A 22,152-nucleotide genomic window follows, 5' to 3' on the forward strand; every position below is an offset into this window, starting at 1 on the left:
CAACAAAACCGTCATAGATACATTAAGTTAAATGATTTCTTTATGTTAGACACTTTGCTCTCATTCCTCTTTTCATCCCCATAAGCTGCTGAGTTTCTTAATAACTGCATCTTGTCTAACTAAGAGGTATTTAGTACTTCTGAGAAATTGAGACCCTGATTATTGCATCCTTCCAGGAACATACAGGGTGGAGCTGCAACAGTGATAGGAGGTGAGGATGGTTTTTATCTTTTTTTCTCTTGACATTTACTTAGTTACATACCTAGCAGTTTCAAATCCTGTTTCTCATGCGTTTGAAATAAAAGACAGGATAATCTTATGATAGGGGAGAACCATGTAGATGGCTGCATATCTACACATTGATTCACAAGTGATCAAATGTTTTAATAGGTGTGCTATGCTTTGTCATAATTCTGAATACAGGACTGTAAATTCCAAATAACTTCATCTTTTTAAAGTTTTATTGTATAATTATTTTTTTTTTCCTGGGATATTTTCTTTGTAAAACACTGGGGTAGAGTTGGAAAGTGGTTTTGTGTTTCTCAGTTTAGCCAGTGTGATTGTCTGAATTAATGATAATCTGTGCCTTTAGCAGTTTAAATACAGGGTTTTTGCAGAACCCAGTGCTCTGACCAGAGTAGAGGCATACCCAATCATATGCATTCTCATGGGCTTATGTATATCATTTAAATAGATTGCTTTGACATCTAGCTCTTTACCATTAACACCAAAACCGGACTCAGAATGTGGTATGTGAGAACTCTTGTTTACACCAAAGGAGATTTCCTAGCACAGGGCTCATCTATTGCCGTGGTTTAAGCCCAGCTGGTAACTCAGAACAACGCAGCCACTTGCTCACTCCCCCTCTTTTTCCTCCACTCACTCCTGGAGGGATGGGAAAGAGAATGGAAAGAATGAAGCTCCCATGGGTTAAGATAAGAACGGTCCAGTTACTAAGGTATAACACAAAACCAGTACTGCTACCACCAACAATGATAAGGGAAATAACAAGGGAAGAGAATATAACCACTCACCACCCACCGATACCCAGCCTGACCCAAGCAGTGATCTAGCCCTTCCAGGTAACTCTCCCCATTTATATACTGTGCATGATGTGCTGTTGTATGGTCAGAGTAAACATTGCTTAGCAACAACTAAAACATCAGTGTTATCAGCATTGCTCCCAGGCTGAAAGTCAAAAACACAGCACTGCACCAGCTAATAAGATGGAGAAAAACAATTGCTGCTGCTGAACCCAGGACATCTATAAACCCACAAATAACTGAGATTTGCCTTGCAGAACTTACTTAAGGAACTATATAGCAATATATGCCTTCTGAACTCACAGCAGCCACAAGAGTTGCCTGTTAGTATTACTTCTTACTTCTCAATTGAACCTGATAGTCTATTTTTTCTTATTTAATAGATTAGAGAATGAATGTAAAAGTGGCATATGTGAGAATAGAAACTCATAAAGGAAGTCGAAAGACCTTTGTGACTATAGCCTCCGTTTTCTGATGCATAGCCTGTTCCTGTGCTGGCCAGCAGGACTAGCTCAGGATTTCTTCTTTCCCAAAGGTTCTGAGCTACTTTGTGGAATGCAAATAATATATGTTCTCTGTCTCCTTCATCCCACTGGCAACTTTTTTCCAAAATTAAGTGACAGAACTTCTTCCGTGCTGTTTTCAAACTGGTGAAACTGGAGTTCACAAGGTTTTGATGGCTGACAACCAATGAGATAGGAGAAGAATGAGGCTCATAAATTCTGCTTTAGAAGACTGCTTAAAAAGTCACATTTAAAAAGGCCAAGCACTTGCTTGTGCACTTGATGATATTCTAAACAATTAGGCAACTAACAACGACTTTTGATCCCATGGAAGCTGCCCTAGGGAAAAAAGTCTTCCTCCATTGAAAAGTGATCAATTTAAAGCATTCAGTCACATTTTTGCAATTTGATGGCAGTTTCCATGGGGATGGGAGTAGATGATTGCTTAAGTGTTATCATAACTCCTGTAAATAACACCGATGGAGGTAAAAAGATGTGAGTTCTATTTCAACAGCACCTGTAAATATATTAATTTTGGGAAAGGGAGAAAGGAAAGACCACAAATGTTTTTCCTCCTTCTCCATCTGCAATACATTTCTGATGAATGATGCAACCTCTCCGAAGAAAACAAAATGCTCTTTTTTTGGCCTCTCATTCATAGTTCTGGAATGTGTAATATTTACCACTTTGAGAACATGATGACCAGCGGTGTCAGATTCCTTCAAGAGTAGATAGAGTTATGCTCATTTATAAATCTGAGTCAGAAAAAAAGATTTCAGTGTCCAAAAGACCAGGGAGGAAGGGTATTGCTGGAAAAATACTGCCTGCTTGTTTCAAAAGCCCTGGCGAGGTGATGGTGCAGCTTAAATAGTGACACATCTGTCAGGATGCCCAGGAAGATGCCAGCCTGGCACACCCTGGGCAGTGCGACCACACTAATGTGGCTAATGGCCTTGGGCTGGGCAGGGGCAGGTAGGGCTGCAAGTACTCTCAGGGCCTAACCTTCAACCAGTGACAAACTGTCCTGGGTTCAGCAGTAGCAGTCATTTTTCTCCTTGGTAGCTGGTGCAGTGCTGTGTTTTGACTTTTGGCTTGGGAACAGAGCTGATAACAATGATGTTTTGGTTTGGCCAAGGACTTTGTGGGCCTCATGCTCTGCCAGGGAGGAGGGGAAACTGGGAGGAAGCAGAGACAGGACACCTGACCCAAGGTAGCCAAAGAGGTGTTCCATACCACAGCACATCATTCCCAGGATGTAACTGGGAGTTAGCTGGAAGGGCTGGGAGTCTGCAGGGTTGGAGCAGGTATGGGTCAGTGCTTGGTTGGGCTGGGGGGGCTGGTGCTGAGGTGTTGTATTCTCTTCCCTTGTTATTTCCTTTATCATTATTACTATTGGTGGTAGCAGTAGTGATTTGTGTTATACCTTAGTTACTAAACTGTTCTTATCTCAACCCATGGGAGTTGCATTCTTTTCGATTCTCCTCTCTGTCCCTCCAGGAGTACGGCGAGGGCAAAAAGGGGGAAGTGAGTGAACAAGTTCCCTTACTGGATTTAAACCATGACACAAACACAGGAGTTTTCTTGGGAGTCAGGTTTTGAAGCTTTTCAGCTCTGGGAGTCCTGAAATGGGAAGATAAATTCTGTAGCTTCTGAAGGTGACCTCAAATTGAGTGCTGCCCCACCACAGCCTTCTATCATCTCACCTGTCTGTGATGTGTGGAAATGATGGTACTTAAATCTGAGTTTCTCTCTACTTCAGCTGACATTTGGACCTAAAACCTGAGGGGTTTGAATTACTGCTGCTTTGGTAGTGTTTGCACTCAGTCAAACAGATTAATCAATTAGTTAAATCTGAAGGGATTTTTTTTTGGAGAGGAGGAGGGGAGATTTGGGAGGGTAAGAAGCAAGTGTATAGTTCGGAGAGACCCAATTTGAATAAAGGTCTTCTCACCACCTTTTTTTTTGAATCTGGTTGGTACTATTACAGACATGGTTTGTGACTGCAATTGTGAAGCATCTGCATGGAGATTAAAATCTCCCCAATAGATTTGTGATGCAAAAAAAGATTGCTATGTGGGTTGCTCATGGAAAATCTAATTTTAAACTGTGTTGCTTAGCTGGGATTTGTTGGAGAGCTAAGTGGCATTGTTCTTTTGGTCTGATGCGGTGAACATTGAGGTGTTGTTACGTATGCCATGCTAGTTAGTAGTTTCCTTTGAAAATGTCATAGAATGTACTGAAGAATAGTTATACTGAAACAATAATTAACTGTTGTTATTGTATTTGTCAATCTCAACACATTTCAGTTTGTCTTTAAAGTTGTGCTGTGGAATTGTTTACAGTTGCTGACTCCTAACTTAACCAACATGCAGCACATTTCTATGGTCTGCCTAAATCTATTTAAATTAGAAAAATAGTCTTTACACTGTCCTATTTGGGCAGGGAAAGACATCAATCACTTCATAAGTGGTAAGAAACTGAGAGAACAAAGGTTTTAAGGTGAACACTACATAATTACTTCGTGTGTGACTTTTGACATGAGTTGTTTTTGTCTATTAATTTTCAGACCTCCACTCCTAGTTTTGTGACTTCATGAAGAGTCATCTTTGTTAGAAAGAATTGCTGGATCATACTGTGGAAGTGTCATTTGCTAAAGTTCAAATCTGAATTTTCAATGTTCTGATTATTTTTTTTTTATTGGTATTTAAACAGCAGCTCTTTTTTATCAAATAATTAACGTAAAGTGTCTAGCTTTGGTTGACAATAAATGGCACAAACAATGACTAAAGGAATGCTTGATCTGACAAAAAAATCCAGGGGGTTCTGGGAATGTGTAGAGTAATCACAGGTTGAAGTGCAGGGACTGTGTTAAGGGGAAAAAGAGATGGAGATCAGCTGTGTTTGGAAAAGCTGCAGAAAGGAAATGAAACCAATGGCTGAGAATGTCTAAAATCAAATCAAGGAAGTAGGTTACCTATCTCTTCTTTAAGAATTAGCCTTCATTTCTTTAATTCTCTGTAAATGTGAGGACAAGAAGACATCCAAGTTCAGATGGTATTGTAAAAAACCCTTGGCACATTTTAAAACTTTTCAGACGTGTATCAATACACAGCTTTCAAAGCTACATCTCAGTAGCTTTACACCTCAGTCACAACAGAAAGTTAAGCTCTATTACACTATCTTTGTAGTTATACAGACTGTTGAAGGCAGAGCTAATACAATGCTCAGAATAATAAACTTTCTTCTAATAGGGTATAGAATTTAAAATCTGCTGAAACTTGGAGGATTATATTACTTAATTTACTGTTGCAATGAAGTGGTTTGTGTGTTGTAAGACTAAACTGTGGTACATTTGTATTGCTTTTGTAGTACTTCTCTTTCTTTCATATAATTGAACATTTTTGAAAGAAGAAGAAATTTTGTTCTTGGAGCCTATACTGATTTTTTTTTTTTTTTTACTTTGTTCTGATACTTGTACCCAAGAGTTCACTGCTGTGAACAACCGAGACACTTCTGCATAAGCTGCAGCCCTGTGGCAAATATTTGTCTTTATTGAGCTATGTGAAATGGTCTTCCAACTCACTCTGGAAAGAACAAGTTGTCTTTTTAGGGACTGGATGTCAGTGAGATGTAATTATGAGAGTCACTACCATGTCTGTGAAAGGAATACAATGTCTGTCATGATCTGTGAAAGGAATGCAATACGCTAAAAATTCCCAGTTAGAGCCAACCTTTAATCTTGATCACTTTGCTCTGTATTTTCAGTGTGTTGGGCCATTAGACACTATACAGAATCTTTCCACAGAAAGCATGCAGCATAACTCTTCAAACATTAACTGATGAAGCATACAGGAAAATCCTGGCTAAACTGCTTTTAAGGCAGACTAAAATTATATCCTGGGAATTTATCTCACTCTGCTTCTCCCTTGCATTTCAGTGGAATTTCTGAAATGAGTTCCTAAAATAATTTTGAATATTTGGATCTTCAGGTACTCTAAAAGTGCAAATTTGGAGAACAAGTTTGTTTGAATGAATTTCAGACCCCAGTTCTTGATGGGGAGTGAGGGAAGAAGGAAAGCATTTCCAGAAGTGTTTTTTCTCCTTACATGCTGTTTCTGTACATATATGTACAACAGTAGAACTCTAGGGTAACATCAAGATTGAAAGAGTAAAATCTGAATGATGAAACTAGATAACTGTGTTTTGTTTCAGATGTATTAATGCAGATAAATTATGTTAGTTAGTCTTTGTTAATGAATTCCTGGAGTGAAATTCTACACTGAAAATCAGGTTATGTTTATATTTTGATTTGATCTTTAAAGACAAAGAAAGACAGGACATAAGTAAAATAAGGGATTGTTCTTAAAATAAGAGTCATTCTGACTGATTTCATTTCGGGCACTTTCTGACTTTTGAAAACTCAGCTGACTTTATTTTCCCACTGTAATTCCCTGATCTTCAGCCTATGATCATCTTCTTTCCAACTGATTTTGGTTTTCCCCTGAATTTGTAAGATGTCTGTGTAAGACAGACTTCACAGACAGGTCTTGGGAGTGGAAGCTGCTTGCAGATCGCCCAAGTTATCTTCAGTATCATTATAATTAAAATAAGATGAAAGTTTCTAGATTTAGAAATATAGAAATGAAATAATCTCTTTATGGATATGTATGTATATAATCTGCAGATGTATTAATTTCTTCTTTCCAAAATATCAGAAGGATCTTGGGTTCTGAGACTTGCTTATTAAGAGCAGCAAGAAGCAAACTGTGAAAAACTTCATCAGTGACTTTGTATGATGAATCCCAGCAGTTGGTACGTCCCATCACTTCTGAAAAAAATATATGAATAGCTGAGCGTGACTCTTGGTGCAGTAAACTCTTTGTACAGAGATTTCTAAATATAGATGTAGTAATTCAGAGTCACTTACTGTCCGTCGGATCAATATAGATCTGAAAAATATCTGAATCTATTTTTGATGTTGAAAAATAAGACCAGTTACTGAGATCTTAGCAACTTTGAGATGTGCTTTTAAGAAACTCTGTGACTGCTTATCCATGCTTTGCTACTCTGTGATCAGAATTGATGTGACTGTCCTGATATCTGCATCTCTATATTTGGTATATTTACCCATATACAACAATTTTCTGGTCTAAAGAGGAGAGGCCTGTAGTGGAAAGTGCTAGCTATTGCCATGGCAAGCACATTTTAAGCAGCTGACATTTGCCTTCACATATAGGAAATTTCCTTCTTCACTATACAAAGCAATGAAGAGGCTTCATGTGCATTTAACTTGTTTTAGTGCCACAACAAGCAGTCTGAGTTGGACATGTGATTGCATTTTATGAATACCGTAATTTTCTTTTGCCTGAAAATGCTGTAATTATTATGAATTTTAATCATAATATGACCCTAATCTTCTCATAAAAACTCTACAGACATTTTGTATAGAGGGGAATGGGGAAGAAAGAGACAGAAGGTAGAGCAATTTATAACTGCTTTTCACTCATGACAATTGTCTGCCTAAATCTTAAATGTTGGTTGTGTGTTATGCACTCTTCTGACAGATCAGACTGACATATGGGATGGGGTGAAAGTCAGGAGAAAGTTTGTGCTACAACAAGCTGTGAAACAGTTCTGGTGCTGGGAAAAAGGAAAGTATTAGCATATTTAGAGGAAGATTTCATCCCAGGGACATGCCCCAGTGTGATTTCACTATAATATAGACTGGTTTCTCTTAGTCTGCTTCAATGTTTTTTGTGACATGTCTAGTCATTATAGAATATGCTTGTTGCACCAGCAGTTTTCAACTTATGCTATCAGCCATAGCTCATCTGCTCCACCCAAAAAACAACGCCCAGAATAATGAATCAACAGTGTTACAGTTGCTCCCCCAGAAGCCAGATGTCATCTGAAATCAAAATGTTTGGACTCCTTTTCTCCAGCCTAAATAACCCCCGTCCCTCAGGTGCTCTAGAGCCTTTACCAGCTTTGCTGCTCTTCTTTGGCCCTGCTCCAGCACCTCAATGTCTCTCTTGCAGTGAGGGACCCAGGGCTGAACACAGGATTCGAGGTTCAACCTCACCAGTGCTCAGTGCAGGCAGACAATCACTACCTTGGTCCTGCTGGCACACTGGTGCTGATACAGGCCAGGATGCTGGTGGCTTCTTGGCTCTGTCAATCAGCACCCCCAGGTCCTTTTTCATGAGCTCCAGGCACTTTTCCCCAAGCCTGGAGCATTGCATGGGGTTGTTGAGACCCAAGTTCAGCACCTGGCACTTTGCCTTGTTAAACCTCATACCACTGGCCACAGCCCGTGGATCCAGGCTGTCCACATTGGTCTGCAGAGCCTTTCCATCCTTAGCAGATCAACCCGTGAGACCTCTCCCAACTGCTCTTAGAATATGTGACCTGCCTGTGCACCCTGCCTGGATGGTCTATAACAGACTCTCACCATCATAGCCACCTTTTTGGCCTTTCCCCTGATTCCTACCTATAAAAACTCTGATCCTATAATCACTATTATTAAGCTCTAAACAATCAAAAGAGCCCCTAATGTACAGGGCTACCCCACCTCCTCTCCTTCCTTGCCTGTCCTTTCTGAACAGTCTATAGCTATCCATTGCACCGCTCCAGTTATGCAAGTCGCATACCATGTTTCTGTGATGAGAACTATGTTATAGTTTTCCTGCTGCACAATGGTTTCCAGTTCTGCCTGTTTGTTGCCCATGCTGCATTCACAGGTGGAGCTGCACTTCCCATCTATCTGGGGGAAGAAGCCCTAATTCCTAACGTGGCAATCTCAGGCACTTATAAGGTTTCCAACACATTAGTAACCCTTATGTTTTTGCTGCTGTATGGATCTCCATATGGGGAATTACCATCGCAGAAGTCATACTTTTATTGTCAGCAAACAGGTGTGATTTTCAGTAGAAAACATAGATACAAGGAAAAGCTTTTTCCTAAATAGAAAGTCCAAAGAAATATAATCACCCGATAGAGGGTTGGAACTAGATGATCTTTAAGATCCCTTCCAACCCAAACTATTCTATGATTCAGTTCTTAAAATATATCCATTCTCATGCTGCAGACATTCTTTTCTTGCTGTTTCTCCACTGCCATATAGGGGTGTAAAGGTGCGCAGCTGAAGTAGCTTTTGTAGAATTAATCATAAAACAGAGGCTCAGTTAATCTGTCTCACAAATATAGGACTCATCAGAGCTTCACAGCAGTAACACACATTGCAATTTTCAGTGTGTAAAAGAAAACATGGATTTATCTGTGTGCCAAACAAATTGTCCAATTATGGAATATTGTGAATTTAAAGGTTTAAGATCTAAAAGATATTTGGGCAACCTGGGGTATATCCGAGCCTTCTTTTCCCGCTCCTCAGCAGCAGTTCATGTAGTGTGTTTGTTTTGTACCTCTATGGTCCTGAAAGAGAGGTGGAAATACAACTGTGTAGGAGATGATGTCAGCCTCTCTGTTATCAAAAGATACAGTGAGTATGTGTGTGTGTGTGTGTTTGGAATAAAGGGAAAAGATCCTGGCTTTGAACCCAGGTAAGACAGCTGTGGCTGCTATGCCAGTACTACTGTTGTTGGATTAGTACTGAGAGACCCTCTGCTTCTGCTTCTACAGGTCTGAGCTTCCTGCACACCCTGTGAAGATATCATCTCTCAAAGGGTCCAGGGAAGCTTTTTCAAAGCAGAGGGATGGAGGGGAAACCCCTCTCTCTCTCCCTTTCTCTGATCTACAGGGCAGTCATCCACTGGTGTGCCAGAAATGAAGTGATTTTCTGTCTGCTCTGCCTATACAGTCTCATTTCCTATTCACACTTCAGCTTAAAACCTCATCTAGTTTGGCACAGCACTTCCCAAGTCAATGGAGCTGCCCCACTCAGGATCTAGCAGCTTAAGATACAGCCTTCAGTGTTATTCTTAGGCTCTCTGGCATGCCAAGTTCAAAGAGGAGCATTGTGCTGGTCTGTACACCCTTTGACTAGGTTAGCTGATCTTACAGCTACAAAGCTGAGTAGATGTGAGTTTTGGAGAGGGCATGCACTGTTTTCTGGGAACCGAGTCCTAGCTGTAGTTGTGTGTTTACTTCAAAGGTGGAAATCTAGACTTGCTGCCTCAGAGTTAAATCCATTGGTAAAGTGCGATTTTCATGAGGCTGAGTCTGACTTTACACACTCTGAATTTCCTTAACTGCTTCTCTTTGGACAGAAACTAGCCTAAATTTGCATTTTTGTCTTCATTTTTCTATTTTGTGCCTGAATTCCTGCCAGATTTGAGCCTTTCGCCACATACTGGGTGAGTGAGCTTAAGAAAGTGTACATTTTCTGCAACTTAATCATTCTAACGACCACAGAACTACATCCCATGTATTTGTAAAGCAGTCACATGGGAAGTATTGAACAAATGAAATCGCTGAGTGTTTTGAAAAATTCTTCAACTTCTTAGGTAGAATGTGGCAACTGTTAAACAGTACATGGCAACCACAGAGGCAGTTTGGGACAGGATAGGAGACAGGAATACAGTATTCTTTTGGGAACTGTGGGGAAAATATAGCTAGTCAAACCGCCACAAACAAACTCCAGCATCTGTTTGTGCACAGGAATGCACAACTGGGAGGGTGGAGAGTGGAAGGAAAGAGAGGAATAGGAAAAATAGACTTCCCTTCTGTGAAATGGATGTTATTTAAAAAATAGCTGAGAATTTCTCAAATTACCAAGAAGTCTAATGATGAAGAATACAGAGACAAATAATGCAGCTGAAGAGGGGGAAAGAGAGAACAAGAGAAATTTCAAAATCAGGTAATGTCAAGATTACAGGAGGAATACTTGTTCTAATCTGTGAGTTTTCTTGAAACTTAATTAAAAATTATATGGAAGGTAATTTTACCAAGTTGTTATCATGGAACATAAACCCATGGGGATTACGAAGTGGGGACTTCCTCAACTGAACTCTAAATAGGAAGGGTTTTTTTTAGCTATTTATATTTTTGAGGATGTCGCTTTGTACTTGCTGTTATTTTCAAGGGAAAGAGCTGATTCTGAGCCTACAGCCATGTAACTAAAAGGCAGGTTTCAAAAAAATTTTGCTCCCACTATTATCCTTGGATATGTGCCAAACTTTCAACATCTTTTAGTGCACCTTTTACGACAGACGGATCCCCAGGTCTCTGGCTGCAAGCTGTTGGGTACCAGATGCCTTCAAAAGCCTGAGCTCTCTTTAGCTACCTAATGAGGCACCACTTGTGAGCATGTGAAAAACTCTTCCCCACATGTCAATAAAGATGCCACTCAACTTCTCTCACACTGTCCAGGTTCCATTTGGTCTGAGGCTGTACATCACTGATGTGCTTCATTGCTGCTTCACCTGCAGGTTTGCTTTCTTCCCAAGGACTTGACCTGTGAGTTTCTGAGTACTGCTGCTAGAATCCTCTTAGTTGAGCTGGAGAGTACTCCACAGCTCAGCAGCCTGAGTCTGATGGTGTTACCCTGTCGTGTGTTTGTCCTTATTGTGGAAGAACTGGGCTATTTATTTTCTTTTTCCTTTAAAATGTGATTCGACTCAGGGTTTTTGCAACCGCGGCTGTTCTGATGCTGTGGAGCTGGGTATGTACCATAAACAAACCAGCTATGTTTGAAGGATCTTGATATGTATGGCTGAATTTCTGGGCCTCTGTCAATTTCACTGAGCACAGAAATCTGCTTGTACAGCTCGGGCAGTAATTTCGCAACCATGACTGTTTTGTTTTTCCATAACACAGCATGTCAGCAGAAATATGAAGGGTAGAGCCAAGAGATCCTGGCTCCCAGGCTCCTACGCTTTCTTGAGACAATAGTTTTTCCTTAGAAACCAATAAGTTATGGACTAAGGACTGCTCCACTTAAAACTATCTTGGGCTTTATGGTTAAACGGATTTAATAAAATACAAGGGATAACTAAAGTATGTTACTGCTGAGGGGGGTGAGGAGAGTTAAAACTTATGAAAAGACTTTGCTTGCAGCAGAAAAGCACAGTAACCACTTAAAAATATCTCTGCTAATGTTTTTATTTAAAAAATGGAAAAAGTGAGTCAGCACTGAAGCCTCCGTATTCACTGCTGTGTCCAAACTCAGCTGCTCTGCCGAGTCTCCCCATTTCCTCCTCCCATGTGTGCTGTTTGTACAAGTGTATATAACTACTCCTAATTTAGTAGCACACTGCTGCTACATTTGCATGGGCTCTAATAATGATCCTGAGTGGTTTTCTGCTGTATGATTTTCTTTTCCAAGGCAGTTACCAATGGTGACCTGTGTGCAATATCACAAGGGTAGGAAGGAATCGTGTTCAGGTGACAAGTATGTTCTGTGTCCAGACTGCTAGGAAAAGAATGTGAACTACAGTAGCAAGAAAACAAATGGATTTTCATAGGCACTTATATATACTTGGTCTAGAGCCTAATTTCCTGTGGCAGTAACTCTGGGCGTACCTATAGAACTAAATCTTTTCACATTCTAGGAGATTTTGTAACTGTGCTGTGGGCTTGATCACCTTTGATTCTATACTGTGTTTTGCATTGAGATAAAAGGCAGAGTATCTGCGTTAGAGGCTCTCTAGCAGTTATTGGCTCCAGAGGAAATAAATAAGGATGGACTGTTTTCTATTATAAGATGGTGTCGCAGGGGTGTGTACGGAAATATGGAATATGCCATCTTCTGTGACCTCATGGAGAAAGTCCTCCTGCCTGACGTGTTTTGGTTTTTTACCTATTCCATATTTCTCTGCTTCAGTATCTTTGGTGGGTCCCGGCCTGACAGCGTTTTCAATGCACCCTGCAAGCCCAAGTGAAATACACACCACACTGTGAAAGAGATATGTTACATAACAGATTCTGTGAGGCTTACACAGTGCTGGACTGCAGTGTAAACTGTCTCAAGGATGGACAAAAACATCTTGCACCCTAGGATTAACAGATTCTGGTCAGGGGCTCTTGGGTAGTTAGGACAGAAAGAAATCTGTGTGTGCTGGTTTAGTGTGTTTTAACAGCTATATAAACCACAGTTTGAAAGTCTGATGTGTATCTAACCATCATCATGCCTGAACTGTGCCTGGTAAAAAGGGCAATGAGCTCCAGTTATGCAGCCCTTTCTCCCATTGCTTCTCCTCTGCAACCAGAGAACAACCAAGGCTATTTGCATGTAAATCCTGAGCATTTGGTAACTTTTGCTGCAGCATGAGAGAAAGGGAAAGAAATGCAAATTCCCCATGTAGCTTGTGTTTGAGCCACGATGAAGAAGATGTAGCTTGTACACTGCTTGGCAAACGATCCCAGCAAAGCAGTTAGGGGTCTGCCTGCCAGTCTGCAGCTGCTCTACAATGGCCAGAGCCCAGTACCTGGAAGATCTGGAGTGACAATAGCAGTTGCTGTTCAACCTCTCAGATACTCTGGGTTTTATTTTGTGGAGGGTGAGACAGAGCTTTCCTGGAGGTCACTCCAGGTCACTCACCAGACATCCATGAGACTGGTTGTGACAGAGCAAACTTACTTCCAGGCTCAGTGGAAGACAATCTGCTTCTGCTTTGACTTCCCTAATTGCCCAGAAAGCTGGCTTCCAGTAGCAGGTATGGAGTGGGAGATGTTATTCCAGACATCCAGGCAGGGTATTCTAACACACGCGCCTTTTTATTTAAGGGGAAAGAACAGAAGCTGTATGCTACTCAGATTTCCTAGTGAGCTGCTGGCAGGCATTCATCGCATGGTAGAAGACTAATACTTTAAATACCTTGTTAAAAGGATCAAAAAAAATAGCTCTAGACCAGAAACAAATCCCTGTAGTTAGTCATCCATTGCCCTAAATATGGATCTGCATGAGCAAGAGTAGGGAGAAGTTGGGTCATGATAATTACTGAACACAAATCATGCCTGCCACAAACATTTCACTGGAGATATTCAGCACCTCACAAAGCTATTTGAATGTTAGAATTTCAGTTTCAAGGCACAAAGGTGAATTAAGGAATGGATTTACAAGGAGGATGGTATAATATCAAAATATTAAACTATCTATATTAGTCCTTCACACCATCACCATACCAGTTGGAGAAAGTTGTTGTGTGAAGGCTGTTACACAAAGCTGTTAGATAGGGATACATAATTCTTTCAGAAAGCCTGGAAACAAGCTATAAAGTTTTGCCAGGTCTTGCTCACTTCAAATCACAGACTTAAATCTATTGGATACTTCTAGACTGTTAGTTTGTATACGTACTTATGTCTTGGGTACAAAGATGAATTGAGTCTGCTTTCTGTTCCTCATTTATCAAGGGTAATTCTTGCTGTCTTCCAAAGGACTTCCACCTTGCTGTTCTGCAGGTTCAGCACACAGTGGTTTGCTTAGAGTAACAGAATAAACTGCCAAACTTTTACCAGCCAAATCGTCTTCAAAATACATTTTCTTTCCAGGAGAAAGGCCTACACCCAAACCTTCTATGGCATCATGTACTTATAGCTCTAGGCTGTACTGTGAATGAATGGATCATTCCACAAAACACATGAGCACGGTCTGCAGCGTGTGAGGCCAGTGGTTGGAGAGCCAAAGGTGCAAAGAAAATACTGGGTTGGCTTTCTCTGAGCTGCTAAGGAGCCAAAGACCTCTGGGTCTTGCACAGCTCTCCACAGAGCAGTGGGGGGCAATGGCAGGACAAAGGCTGAGCCAGGACTGTGGGTGCGAGTCAGTCGATGTCAAAGCTTTCCAGAAGGTGGTGGGGCCTCTTATCTGCTGGTGCTCTGCGGCAAAACACGCACAAACCTCACTGGTTCTCCACCAGCCAGAGAGATTGCTGTCTTCAACTCCCACTAGTACTGTAAATAGCTTACATCCAGAATGGTTTGGGTGTCAGTGCATATATCCTGCCTCTGCCATCCAGTGATATGATAACATATTTTGCGCCTTTGAATGCCTGTACTGTACACTGTTCACAACAGTGTCCCTTGGGCTCTTTTAACATTGTAAACTTAATATAGCCTTGGTCTGCAGCCACTTTTTTTCTGAATCCATGTGCATTATTGAATTCCAGTGCCTAGAGAAACATCTGGACTAGTAGTAGGATTAAGACTATTTTGCAAATCTGAAGGATTAGGAAAGATAGCACATTTTATCAGGGAAAAGGGAGACTGAAGTAATTGCTAATAAGAACTGTGACACAAATATTTCAGTAAATCAAGCATACTCAAAATGCTGTTTTCTGTGTAAACCTGTCATAAGAGAAATATTGAAGATTTTGAAACATATATTGCTTTCCATTGGAAATAAAGTTTGTTTACTATCAGATTATTTCTGTAATAATAATAGATATAATAGTATAATAATAATTAGTTCTGTTTTAATAATAGCAATTAGTTCTGTATAGCATCAATATTTAATTTTTTAGAACTCTAAACATTTCTAGCACTATATGATCCTTGTTTATTTGAAGCGTGCAGAGGATATGCAAAGATGCTGTATGAAAGCCAGTTAACAACTGAATGACATAGCTATCTGAAACAAACTGATTCAGCTCAGATCTATTCCCCATAGTCAGGTATCTTCCTTTATTTCACATGAAAGTGTGGGCATCAAGAAAAAATTATGAGTGCATTTTAGGTAATCAGCTCCCCTGTCACTCTAGGCAGATTTTCAAAGAGGCTGGATCTCAGCAGTTCTGGTAGTAAATATGACATTTTCAGTGGTAGCTTCTCATGTAACTGTGAAAATCTGGTGTCTAAAGACAAAATCATCGCATGGCTTCACTTCTCAGGAGCATCCTCCCCAGCGAATGCAATGTAAAAGTGACCCTGAAACTATTTTTGGTGGTGATTTCTGTATGCTGCCTCTGCCACTTTATTCATCTGGTAACTTCCTCTTAAATAATATTGCATAACAGTTACCTAAATTATGGTGTTTCTATGAAGCCAGGCTTTACAAAATATGCTTGTAAAGTGTAATTTGTCCCAGAAGAGAAAGATTTCCAGTTCCTCTCAGGTGGAGGAAAATTTTGAACCAATGTCTGTTGGAAAAGCAAATATGAGAACAAAAAGGCAAAACCTGTGGAAGAAAAAGTTCAGAAAAACCTGTGCAATGTAGGGCCTAAAGATGTCCAGATTTGCAGTGAAATTACAGATTTCTGATGTTATTTTTCCAGTATGTTGCCAAATATTGCCAAAACAAACAGTCCAAATATCTCAACTCATTGAATTGCCATCTGGGATAACACTATGCTACTGTTGCCAGTTCTTTTAGCAGTAAGATTTTTTTAAAGCAGAATTTTATGAACAAAATGGCATCTCATAGAGTCATAGAATGGTTTGGAAGGGACCTTTAGGATCATCTAATTTCACCCCCCTCTCTGCCTTGGGCAGGGACATGTCACAGTAGACCAAGTTGCTCCAAGCCCCGTACAACCTGGCCTTGAACACTGCCAGGGATGGCGCAGCCACAGCTTCTCTGGGCACCCTGTGCCAGCACCTCACCACCCTCACAGGGAAGAGCTCCTGCCTAATGTCTAATCTAAATCTACCCTCTTTCAGTTTAAAATCATTCCCCTTTGTCCTATCACTATATGCACTTGTAAGAGGTCCCTCTCTAAAAGAATATTATCATTGACATGAAGTGCAAAATGGTGCCAGAATACAGAATTTATTGAAAGAGCCATGACAAAGCATGCACTTTGAGATGAGGCAGTTTTGTTACTTTGCAAATGCAGACAGATTTGCAGGCTCTAGTTGTTAGGGGTACAGATGACTTAAACTGCAAGTCACAAATATCTGTTGCCATGAAGGAGTGGGTAAAGTTTTGGGTGAGCTGCAGTATGATATTTCCATTTGATACCTAGAGTCAGCCAATAGCAGCAGGTGATGTGAGGCTAAAGGCCACAACATGTTCCAGTAGCACCTGAGGCTTGATTTCTGTGGTTCAGATGCTTCAAGCTACACAGTGAGCCTCTCTCTTTGCTTCGTTGCTGACTCTGAATTTGGTGCATGCAACTGAAAGTGCATTTATTTTGTTCAGATTTTCACTAAGTAATGAGCATTTCCTTGCAGGTATGATCCACTGAACCAGGAAATAGTCTCAGGCAATGATGATTCTCTAGCAGATGTATATTTACTTCTTTTCTGTTTGCATTCACAAGTTGTGCTCTCTGCAGGATTTCACTCCCCACCATATGCAACGATTACAAATGATGGGCATTTAAATATTTGCCAAGCTATGGTTTTTCTCTGAACAGTTTAGAAATCACAACCTCCATGATCAAACAATAGGAAATACATCTTGTACTACATGGAATCAGAAGATGGATGGATGTTTCTGTTCCTTTAGTGGGTTTTCTACCAGAGGAGGTGTGAGCAGTATTATCTCAGTGATTGTGGATGTGCCTATTCCACCTATTTTAGCATTTATAGGAAGATGTTCTCTGGAGCAAATGCATCACCCTGGGAATGTGTTTCGATTTAGGAATGAAAGGACTGTACCTAAAAGTCTGGTTTTGCTTTGGATTCCTCATCTGTGAAATGTAAATCTTTGACAAATTAGAATGAACAGTTTTAAGAAACGTGATGTTATAGTTTGGCCTCAGGGTACGTGGGGCTCTGGGGTAGCACTCACTTCACAGCATCTCCAAAGGCAGAAGATCACAGAACTCATTTTACACATAAATCCAGGGGAACCTTTTGTGACAGCTTTCTGTAGACAGAGCAGTCTGGAAAAGGATCGTAGTTTAGGGTGTTGAGGTGGTGAAAACTGTATAGCAAATGTGTTTTGTTCAGATCTGTCCTACTTACCTGCTGCTGCATTTGCTGGGTTTTGCTTTTACGTTCCTAAGGAATCTGAGAGTCTCAAAGTGGGAAGAACAACAGAAGTGGCCTACAGGCTTGTATCTCAATTTTGCAGGACCAAGAAGAGAAATGAGTCTGGTTGGAACCTGTACTTCCATTTCCTTCAGGATGGTACCTAGGACTTGTTGCTGCCCACTGAACCTGAACTTTGCAGTCAGAAAACCTCCTCAGCTGCATGAGGCTGTATTAGTCTAGGCAGTGGAAACTCACAGGTTGCAGAAAGGGGGGCCTATTTCTTCAGTACTTTCTTCTGATGCTTTCTAATGCTGGTAGTAACATCCTCTGGATGTTGTTGGTTTCAGTCTCCTTTCAGTTTTCGTGGTTACATTGGTTTGTTACAAAGCTCTTTTCCTTGTGAGGTTGAATTAATTTGCAAACTGTAAGTAACAGGAGAATCTGTGTTTAGTTCATGCCCTTATACCTGTGTGGCAATGTGTGCCTTTTAAATCTCAAATGTATAGTAGAACAACTGAGTAAAAAGAACTAACTGCAACTTTCTGATCTAGCCACATTTCTGCAGAATCTCCAGTTCTGGTCTCCAAGTTAGATCCAGTTTATATCCTACATACTCAGATGTATTATACTATAATTAAGATAGCATTTAAGAATGATTATTTGCATAAGAAATTCTTTGCTTTTCCTTTGGATTTCACAATGCAGTAGCAGAATTTAGATCTACACACTGTTTGCACAATGCAAACAAATGACAATTAATTAGAAACAATCTTTTCAAATCAATTTAAAGAAGTGATTTATATTTAAGCAGATTGTCAAAAAAGGTTTCTCCAGATGGAATTTGGTGACTCTCAAAGAGAAAAAGGAAATTGATTATAGGTGAAAAAGTCATTTGATACACATGTATGAAATCCTTCAGCTTGTGCCAGAAGAAGGGAGGGTAACTGGGCCATGCTTAGTGAGAAGGTTCAAAGCTGCAAGCTTTTACAGTTTCCTCAAGTTTAGAATTTAAGTTTGTAATCACTTTTTGGCCTAGTAGTATTTCTGTAGTTAAAATAGAAAGTTCCACATTAATAATAATAGTAAATGCAATTGACATTATCCAGCTGTGTCCAGTGCAATCCAGTGTTGTATGCAATGTATACTAGCTCAAGTCCCAGGAAAAGAAACATGATTTAGTGTGGTTCTGCAGCAGAATTACAAAACCTGAGCTTTGGCAAACCTTACTGTGGGTATTTAAAAAAACTATCACATAATGACCCCAAACTTTGCACTGCAATTGCAGTGTAGATTACTGTCTGGTAATAATTTTATGTTGGGGTGGTAACACTGATGTTGAGGAGATCTTGCTGACTGGTGCAGAACGGTGCATATCTTGTCCCTCAACTATCGTTTGGAACCAAGTGTCCCTGATATACCCCATAGCACTGTCACCATACACACACTTTGTGCCTCATAGTCGTAACTAGTCCTTCCCTGAGGTGGAAGGTTTTTGTTCCCTTTCACCACTAGCTTGTTGAGGCTCCAGCTAAATCATACAGCTTGCTCAAACATCCCCATTTCCATTTTTCCATTTTCTTCTGATTTTGTGTTCTTCTGCGCCAGCAAACTTCTGCCTCTGCTTCAATTTTCTCTTCTTGCCACTCTTCATTATTCAAACTTTAAATATGCAAAAAACTCAATGAATGGCAATATAACATTGTGGAAAAAAGGTGTCACAGCTGGATGATGCTACATAACCTCATTGCTTATTGTGTTAAAGACAATTTATTCTGGTTTATCAGTTTCAGACTAGGTTACCCCTTTCTCCAATATTAGGATGTCTTTTTTTTTTTTTGGCTCACAATTGATCCTGTAAGTTCAAATGCTATTGATTTTCAGTTATTAAAATCAGGCTCCTTTTCAGGGGGAAAGAAGAGGATACTGAGTTCTCTCTGGGTAAATATATAGATTTTGCCAATATGTAGACTCTCCAAATTTGAACTGGAAAAAAATATGGAAATGATAAAATGTCATCCAAGATAGAAAAGAAATTGAGGGATTCCTTTTAAGTATGGTCATAAGAAACAAAAAACATCTTTAAAGATGTTCTATGCCCTACATTTTTGGGGGAGGTGATTATAATCAAAGCCAGTAAACTCCAGTTGTAAACTATTGATAAGAGAAATGTTGAAACGAAAGAGTTTATTTTGGAGGATGATTTCAGGGTCAAAGGCATAGCTTTCAAAACACACGATGTTACTAGCAAGAGGAAATATTACACCTCACTTGACATCATTGCATTGTTTCGTGAACTGTGGTTTTGTTTTATCTCTGTGCTGGTCTCAAAACAGCTCTTCTTTTCAGGTTAGATTGATGAACATGTTGGCATTTCACTGGCATCCTTTTGTTCATTTAAAAAGCATGGTGAGAGCAACTTGCTTTGGAGGAATAGTTTGATTTAATGACACTGGCACTAATATTCTACATAAATGTATTAGCAACTTTGATGCTGTATAGGTACATTTCAGTTTGGGGAGAATTGGCCCAGCTCATTTTTCTATGCGATCCCATTCAAATATCCATACAGGGTCATATATTGCCCTGTGCATACATTATAGATGGGAGAGGGAAGGATAGTCTTAACCTTTGTTTTCTGTAGTCTGGTTTATGGACAACATACTGGGGTTTTTAAAATGATATCAGTGTCCTACTTTTTCCCTTCCTTTCACCTCCTTTTTTCCTTCATTCAAGTTGGTCACAGGAAACAAACTTTTTTGTTTGTCATTTTTCCTTGTCTCTCTTTGATGGGAAACTGCAGAGTCATTGCTTGCCAGCAATAGCAAAATCTTAATGAGGTATTCGAGAAGTCCCAGTGGAGAACCTGCCAGATGTAAAGAAAATATAGAATAAATGCAGGAAATATGCAGGCCAGTGCTTTGCTTGATGGATTGTCCTGCCACACATCACACAGAACTGTTTATTCAGTTATTTGTGTGACTGTTCCTAATGAATAGTTTTTCATACAATTATACCTTTCCTCGCAATTCTTCACAGGAAACGAGATAATAGTTTCATCCAGGAACTGGATCGGAGCAACCCTGCCTTTTGAGAAAGTTCAGGTCTGTTTTGGAGGTTCAGACCCACTTCTAACCGGAACCCACCATGGGTTAAGTTTTGTTTCCACAGTTTTGCAGGAACCTTTTCTTTCTAAAGACTCCATTTTTGGAGGGCAGTGAAGATCAGAAGCTAAAGCTCTTCTCCCATCTTTTTGTCAAGGTGCTTTTCCTACCACTGATTTCTGGACTTGGACAACTTTCAACAAATCAGTGCATGTCAGCACCCTCAACAACAGAAAGCCAAAGCAAATTTGTACAGCTTCAGTGCTTCAGACACTCTGAAGCATGACTTAACCAGGACTATGCTCTCACTGATGCCTGGCAAACTGCAGAGGTAACTACCCAGAGAGGGGAAGGCAGTGGGGTGAACTGTAAATACAGCAGTCTGTGAATCAAACTGCGCTCTCTCTCCCACCATCTCTAGAAATCTATTGAGCTGGCAGGCTGCCCTGCTTGAATTGGATGTGGAAAATATTATGTAAGTTTGCCCTGTGTTCTGTGCTGACAGCGTAGGCACAGGCAGGTTTCGGTTACACTATCTGCTCCAGCTAGTTTCGGTGACCAAAGGCTTCTTTATTTAAACCTATGTCTCAATTTCCATCCCCCCCCGCCACGCCTGCCCCCCCCCCCCCCCCCCCATATTTGTTTCTTTTTCCACTGATAATAAAATGCAACTCAACATCTGCACACAGGAAAACAACACCAGCAAAACTGTGTCAGGCTATTCCCGTTCTTAAAGCAAGCAAGCAAACAAACAAGCAAGCAAGCAAGCAAGCAAACAAACAAACAAACTGAAACCTGCAGGAGGAGGAGGGGTATATTGTCTCTAACTGCAGCCAAACACCAAAACAGTCTGTCTTGGATACCCTCCTCTCGAGTTATATGCTGTGTCAATACCTCCCTCTGCTGAAAGCTCTAAATTTTTCCTCTCCTGCTTGAATACTCTTTTTCCTGTAACAGGACTTGTACAGATCAGGTGCAGTCTGTGATATGTAACATATATGCTCCGAGGAGAGCATAAACTTGAACTGTTTGTCCTTCCCCAGCGTGACTGCAGGCTTAAATCTGACGTTAGGAAAAGATGATAATTCAGAGTCAGATGACTTTTAAAAATAATCTTGAAGGAACTTCTATGCTGGAATTCAGCCATTGCCAAGGGACATGCTTTTTAAAGACAATTCTATGTGTGTGCACCTTACAACTACCATTTACTTCCTTCAGTTTTAGTCACTTAATTAGTTTTTGTTCTAGAAATAGTAAAATTATAGCACGATTTATGATCTATTGTGCTGCATAAAATACCATGTAAAACCTTCAGTGTTGTGCTACCCAAAGAGACTGCATTATCTTAACAATTGGAAAATCTATGAATCATCTCAGCTACAGCTGCTGTGGTTATTAGGGACCACAAAGTCAAAACTTGAGTTTGTCAGAGGCTGTGGGATTAGGACCTGAGATAGTCATTTCTCATAGGAGAAAGATTTGAAAGTGACCATCAGGTGTGATTTTCCTGTTTCAGGTACCCCAAAATGTCACACCAATAAGGGCAGTGACTTTATTAGAGGTGAATGAGTGAACTTAGAGGAGAATTGGGCAACTTCCAGATGTCACAAGTTAAGCCCCTAGTTTTAATAGAGGACTAGAAGCAAAAGGCCCCTGGTTCATGAAGAGCATTTATTCTTTATGTCTGCCCGTCCC

The sequence above is a fragment of the Pezoporus occidentalis genome, unplaced genomic scaffold (genome assembly GCF_034315485.1).
Source record: "Pezoporus occidentalis ecotype Australia unplaced genomic scaffold, CSIRO_AGI_Poc_V1 ctg247, whole genome shotgun sequence".
Taxonomy (NCBI): domain Eukaryota; kingdom Metazoa; phylum Chordata; class Aves; order Psittaciformes; family Psittacidae; genus Pezoporus; species Pezoporus occidentalis.